The sequence below is a fragment of the Ziziphus jujuba genome, chromosome 9, assembly GCF_031755915.1.
Source record: "Ziziphus jujuba cultivar Dongzao chromosome 9, ASM3175591v1".
Lineage (NCBI taxonomy): Eukaryota > Viridiplantae > Streptophyta > Magnoliopsida > Rosales > Rhamnaceae > Ziziphus > Ziziphus jujuba.
This window is the reverse complement of record NC_083387.1, coordinates 24095190-24102400: the sequence shown is the minus strand read 5'-3', so window position 1 is coordinate 24102400 and position 7211 is coordinate 24095190. Positions and strand designations below refer to the sequence as shown.

General features: G+C 31.6%; 1 pseudogene; it reads right to left on the bottom strand.

The window, feature by feature from the left end:
• Positions 1–1160: 1160 nt before the first annotated feature.
• LOC107427631 (putative 12-oxophytodienoate reductase 11) lies at positions 1161–2777 on the bottom strand (annotated as a pseudogene).
• Between the last annotated feature and the right edge of the window lie 4434 nt (positions 2778–7211).

The window sequence follows — 7211 nt, the reverse complement described above, 5'->3', positions numbered from 1 at the left end:
CTGCAAAAAAATGCAAGTTCTTCTTGATGTTTATAGGTTATATTAGCTTCATTGATTCTAACAGCTTCATCAATTGGATCATACCTGTTCCAACAATTAGGAGTAATGTGATAAAATATGTCACATATTTGACATACAACCACTTCTTTTTAAGAGAATTTTGGATTCTGAGGAACATTTGGAGATGGTGTAGTTGCTGTGTTACGTAAGAAGGTGCTTCCTTGGCCATGTATGGACTAATTTGCACCACCACGATTTTGCATAGAATGACTTATAGGGCCAAAACCACGTCCATGAGAATTGAACCTGCTACCACGTCCTTTTCCTGCTCCACGACCTCTTTGACCACTAAATGCATATTCTTGAATCAGATCCTATTTATCTTCTGAAAGATTGTTTAGAACCTATTCATGACTTTTTAGAGAGAGAATAAATTGTGTAAATGTTGGATACGGAGGTTTTGACAACATAATCAACCTGAAAACTTGATATTTATGGCTTAATCCTCTAGATACATGAAAACATTTATCCAAGTAATTTATTGGTTTTCCTATTGCAGAAAGATTATCACAGATTAAATTGAAGGTTTTAATATACCCTCTAAGGGTGCTGATCCTTTCTTCAGACCCATGAGACAATTAGTCAAATAAATCCCCTTCTCTTTCGTAGCTGGCAACAAATGTTCTTCAATGGTGTGCCAAACATTGAATGCTGTATCCAGGCCGAAAGTGAAGCTGAGCATGTCGACTGTCATTGTTCCAAGCAACCATGTAGTACCATCATTGTTAATCCACAATTGATAATTTGGATTGTAAATTCTGCTACTTTCACTCCTTCCGCTAGTTTCCATTTGAAGTTCTTTTAATGGACGTTCATGATCAATTATGTGATGTAGAATTCATAAACTTCTAAATAAGGGAAGCATTAGGATCTCCACAGCAGATAATTTGAAGAATTTAATTTTAAAGACATTAAACAAGAGCATTGATGGTAAGATTGGATAGTCAGTCTTGGTTCAACTTTTGAAACTACATTATTGATCCCAAAGGCTTAAACTAATAAAAGGTGGACTTTCATTTCATTTATTTTTTTCTTTAACACTCCCCCTCATATGTAGGCTCACCTCTTTTGGGCTTCTTTCTAGGTCCTTACATGTGTTCTTAATTCTTTGGGTGGAGTTGTTGAGTTTTGAACGCAAGACCTCTTGGATCTCTAACTCTGATACCATCCTCCCTGTCATAACCCCCGATCACGATGAAGGTGCCATTAAAAGCCTCTCTCATGGGTTTAAGGCTATATGGGGATTTATTATGACTTTCTCCAACCTGATTCATTATTGGCTCAACCATGTGGACATATGCAATCTCATATCTATTCAAGGCTTTAATCAAATAGAGTCCTAGTGCTTGTGGATCAAAATCTCCACATTGCTTATAAGGAGCAAATGGAGATATTGTAGTCCCAACTCTCTTTTTCCCGATCTCATTAACTATTGCTTCAACCATTTCTAGGGCAAACCGATAGCGATTCTCTAGTGATCTACCATATTGATATGTTCTGTCATTGGTTTCGTCTTTCAAAAATTGATCGATAAGGTAGCCATGAGCACCATGGATTTCTACTCCATAAAAACCTTCTTCCATTGCATTTCTTGCATCATTCTAAAATCATTGACAATTCTATGAATTTCATATATTCTAAGCCTCCTTGGAAGTGTGTAATGTGCAACATCAAAACCATTAGCTCGTACTAGCGAGGCCAACAGAATGTCAATACTAGAGATTGGAGCTTGGCCATTTGGTTGAACATTACTATTTGTGACTCTTCTAACATGCCAAATCTGATAGAAGAAGGCACCCCTTTTGTCATGAACAAATTCCACAATTGGTTTCCAAGCTTCAACATGCTCTTTTGTCCATATACCAGGCGTATTTCTATACCCTTGAGCAGTTTCAGAAACTACAGTTGCTTAAGCAATTAGAAGACCCCCTTTGGTTGCTTTCTATGAGTAGAATATTGTGGCGTGTGGCTGAGGAATAGTGCCATATGATCTTTGTCTACTCAACGGTGCCAAAACAATTCTATGAGAAAGATCATACTTTCCCAACTTGTATGGTGTAAGAAGAGGAATAGTGGTGGAAGGTTTGGAAGTGGTTATTTGGGTTGCCTTATCTTCTTCTTCTTCTTTCGGTTTTGTGGTTCAAATTGGTTTTGCTTTCTCTGTAGTATCCATTGCCTTTCATCTAGTTGGCAAATTAAACAGCTTGATGTAAAAAAGGCTTTCTTGAATGGACATATTAAAGAACAAGTTTTCATGGAGCAACCTCCAGGATTTGTTAATAGGAACATCCAGATTATGTGTGCCACTTAAAGAAATCTCTTTACGGTCTAAAGCAAGCTCCTAGAGCTTGGTTTGATAGACTATTTCAAAGTCTCATCCGATTGGGTTTCAACTGTAGTAGAGCTAATTCATCTTTGTTTATTTTCAAAAATAGTACTGACATCATTCTTCTCCTTATATATGTTAATGATGTTCCTTTGACAAGCTCTAATCCTTCTCTATTAGCTACTTCAGTCAGCAGGTTAAACAAGGATTTTACTCTCAAGGATCTCTCAGCTCTCTTCATTATTTTTTGGGAATTGAGGTTCGACCCTTTAATAATGGTCTATTCTTATCTCAAACAAAGTATGCTCATGATCTTCTCTAATGAGCGAATTTGTAAGATGTTGTACTTATGGCAACACCGATCCCTATTAAACAAGCTGTCCATACCCATGATCATCTTCTTGTTAATGCTACCGAATATAGAAGTTTGGTAGGAGCACTTCAGTATCTCACGTTTACAAGGTCAGACATTCAATATGCTATGAATCAAGTCTATCAGCATTTTCAAAGTCCCACACAACAGCATCTTAGAGCAGTTAAATGTATCTTAAGGTATGTTTATGGCACAATGGATTATGGTTTACATTTTTTTAAGGCAAAGCTCATATTTACTTCAAGATGCTCTGATGCTGACTGAGCGGGCTGTCCTTCCACACGTCGCAGTACCACTAGATTTTGCATTTATTTTGGAGTAAATTTAGTTTCTTGGTCTCAAAGAAGCAGTCAACTGTTGCGCGTTCAAGCACGGAAGCCGAATATAGAGCAATGGCTTCAACTGCCGCTGAATTGACCTGGATATCATATTTGCTGCAAGAGACAGGTATTTCATATGCCAAACCAATTAAACTGTATTGTGACAACATTAGTACTCTTCATATTACCATTAATCCAGTCTTTCATCAGTGAACTAAACATATTCAGTAAGATTATCATTTTATTCGGGAGAAAGTTGCTTCTGGTGAGATAAACACTCAGTATCTACCAACTACATGTCAAGTTGCAGATTTATTTACAAAGCCTCTCTGCCGATTTCAATATGATCATTTTCAAGCCAAACTGGGAGTTCACAAACTTCCACTGATCAATTTGAGGGGGGATGAAAAGCTACCAGTACATGCCTCAACGCCATGTCATCATACAGATAAGTCATGTCATCATGTTGCCATGTCATCATACAATCAAGATCAGCAAGAGTCCGTTTTTGTCAAAACAACTCAAAGTGATAAAGGCATCTTTAAATTATCAAACATGGCACAGGATAAATATTATCTGGTGTATTATCAAACATGATGCAGGATAAATATCATTTGGTGTTTTAACTTTGAATCTGGTGATATAGCTTTGAAATGTTGTTGTGATCATCAGTCATCCACATTTCTTTTGTAACTAACATATATCTACATATTCAAAATATGCTATATAAAACAATGCTATGATAGTAGTTCTTAGTAGTAGCAGAAAATATACATTCTGTCAATAAAGCATAAAGTTTGTTTTATTTGTTTTTCATCATGGTATATTTCAATATGGTATCAGAGATCTAAGAGGTCCTGATTTCAAAACTCAACAATTCCATCTAAAATAAATTAATTAAAAAAATACATGTAAGGACCTAGAAAAAAGTCCAAAAGGGGCGGGTCTACATTTGAGTGGGAATATTAGAGAAAAATATAAATTAAATGAAAGTCCACATTCCATAAGCTTAAACTTTTGGAAAAAGTGGTATTTTAACATATATAACACGCCATTCTCTCCCATATCATACTTTTTTCTTTTCCATACATGGTTGACACAGCTTTCACTCACTCTCTCTCTTCTGCAACCAAAAATGGGAATAATCATCGCACAAACCTTTTATATGAGATTGGCAATGATAACTTGGGAAAATTGGCATCTAAATTGAAAGAGAATTGGTAGATGTTGTCGAACAAGAACCTTCGAAACACTTCTTGCAAATCTAGCACATCTTTTTCTCTTTACCAACAACTGAAGTTAACAATGAAATTAACTGGATTTCGATCTCGGGGGACATGATGTCAAGTGCTTAAAACCGAATGAAGATACTTTCGTGCTCTAAGTAGCTGGCCATTTTGTCCTACAATTGCCAGTAATTGTTGTCAACATTGATCCCCAAGAATAGCCGAAAATGGCTTTCCATAAGGATAATTATCGAACCTAGTCTTCAATATATGCTCGACATTTTCCAGATTAGCAATAATGGTGCCACCCAGGACATGAACATCAACAGTCCCACTCAGAGATTTTTTTATGAAAATGTGTATACCTATTGCAAAGATTGTCAAACTCTCCAGCTCAGCTCAATATCAAGAAGCTATCGCAAACATTGCAATTGCACCATGGTTTCCATCTCAAGATGAAGATTAACAAAGAAAACATGGAAAACAAGATAATGAAGGAGGAGAATTTGGGGTTAGACAGTGCATTTAGAATTATAGGTTTGTTTAATTAATTTCTCTAAAATTAATTCAAGAAAATAGGAATAATAATTTCAGACAATCAATTCAGGATCATGTGCTACCAATGTGACCTATTTTTAATTAATCCTGTCAAAAATTTACAGATTTAGACTAAAATACAACAATTTGAGAATAAGGAGTAGCCAGTGTTGGAAAAAAATTGTAGAGCCCATAAATATATATATATATATATATATATATAAATATATGATTTTAAAAAGTACTAAAATGTACTTTGCTGATACTAAAGTGTACTTTGCCTCATTATTTAAATTCCTTTTAATTTTAGAATAATGTAATTTAAAAATTATATTTAGTAGTTTTTGATTTGGAATTTGGTATATTTTAATATTAGTCGTATAATTTATATATATAAGATAATTATTAAATTTTGTTACTTAAAAGTCAAACATGATTTAATTTGTAATTAATTATAAATTAGAGATTTAAATTGCAACTTGAAAGTTAAAGATCTAAATCGTAAAATTTTAAAATTCAGGAATACCAAAATGTAATAAATTTTTTACATTATTTTTTTTATTTTTAGTAAAAAAAAATCTACCAACTAAAGAAAAAAAAAAAAAAAAAGGAATCTACCTACCAAAAAAAACAAAAAAAAAAAGGTATTTATGACTGCATTTGAACTTTTAAAAATCATTTGTTTCTTTAAAATTATTCATCATAGTGCAAAAGGTGATCGTTATTGAATCGTTCTCAAGTTTTTAGATTTTTAAGATGGGTTACTTTAATAAAAGTTAAAAAGACAATACATTTGTCAAAGGTAATTTTTGTTGTGATTATTAATGGACAAAATTTAAATTTAATTTGTCAATTAGTTGGCTGGCAAAAGTACTAATTGAGGTGGTTGAATCACCAACTAAATATATATTAATTATAATCTGTAATTTAAATACTAATTAATTAAAAATTGTTCGAAAATAAAATTACTTACAGATTACAGCTTGTGATATTATTGACAATTACCTAACTGTTACCAAGTTAGACGATATGTAATTTTGTCTTAAAAAAAGAGGTTACCTTTAATAAATGAAAAAAAAAAAGGAAAAAATAAATAAATAAGGAGTGTCACCATTTTTAAAGGTTACTTTAGACATGATGAGTGACCATTGATAAATGAAATTTAAGTGTAATTTGTCCATTATTTGGCTGTTAAAAGTACTAATTGAGATGATGGTTCAATCAATGACTAAATATATATTAGTTATAATCGGTAATTAAGTACTAATTAATTAAAAATGGGTCTCTATTTGTTGGATAAGGATGCTTTCCATTTATTAAAAAAGGAGTATCTCAATTAATTGGGTTAGCCAAAGTATGTCATATTAACATGTTAAATTTAACGGTTAGCCATACAATTAATATTAATTTATCAGGAGGCTAGTGGATAGCAAAAGCTGGCAAGAATAAGTCTTTGTACCAAGGATGGGATGTGAATCCCCTCGTGATCTTTATGTTACCTTAAAAAATGTTCTACAAACTGATGTAATTTTCGTTCTCAATGAAATTATTCCTTTTGTTAAAGAAAAATCAATATTATTTTCAAAACAATCTCATTCATTACTCATTAATTAGTACTAATTTTCGTATATATGATATAAAATTAAAAATAAATAAAATAATATATAACATATTTCCATAATAATTATTTTTTGATAATGTTTAGAATTAAATAATAAACAAGTTAAAAGTAAAGTTGGTTGTAAAATATTTTATGTGTATTTTTTTATACAATAATGCTATAGGTATCAAAATATTCACCAAATATATTTATCAAATAACAAATATTAAAATATTATTGATTGATATATGTATATAACCAAAAGGAAAGTAAACATTTAAATAGATAAATGAACTAAAAAAATAAATTAATTAAATATTACAAAATCATCTATCATATTATTTAATAAATAAATTTAACCATAATTTTAATAACTCTAATATTATTATTTTTATATTATATAATTAATATATGAAAAAAATTATAAAATTAGGTGCATGTTATTTTCACCCCTATCTAAAATCTCGTTGATCCATCAAGTGTAGATATATATGGCTTATCAATTGAGTCATTATTATTATTATTTTTTTTTTATGAAAACTACTAGAGTTAATATCATAATTAAATGATATGGTAACTTTTTTATATGCATAACTATTTTGTTTGAGGAGCATAACAGCATAGTTTATTATTTAATTCTAAACACCATCAAAAGATATCTAAAAAAAATAAAAAATCAAAATCAAAAGATAGGGTGGCGTTAAACCACTCACTAAAAGGCTGTTGCCACGGGCTTTATTGCCTACATTGTATTTCCAGTTTTATCCTT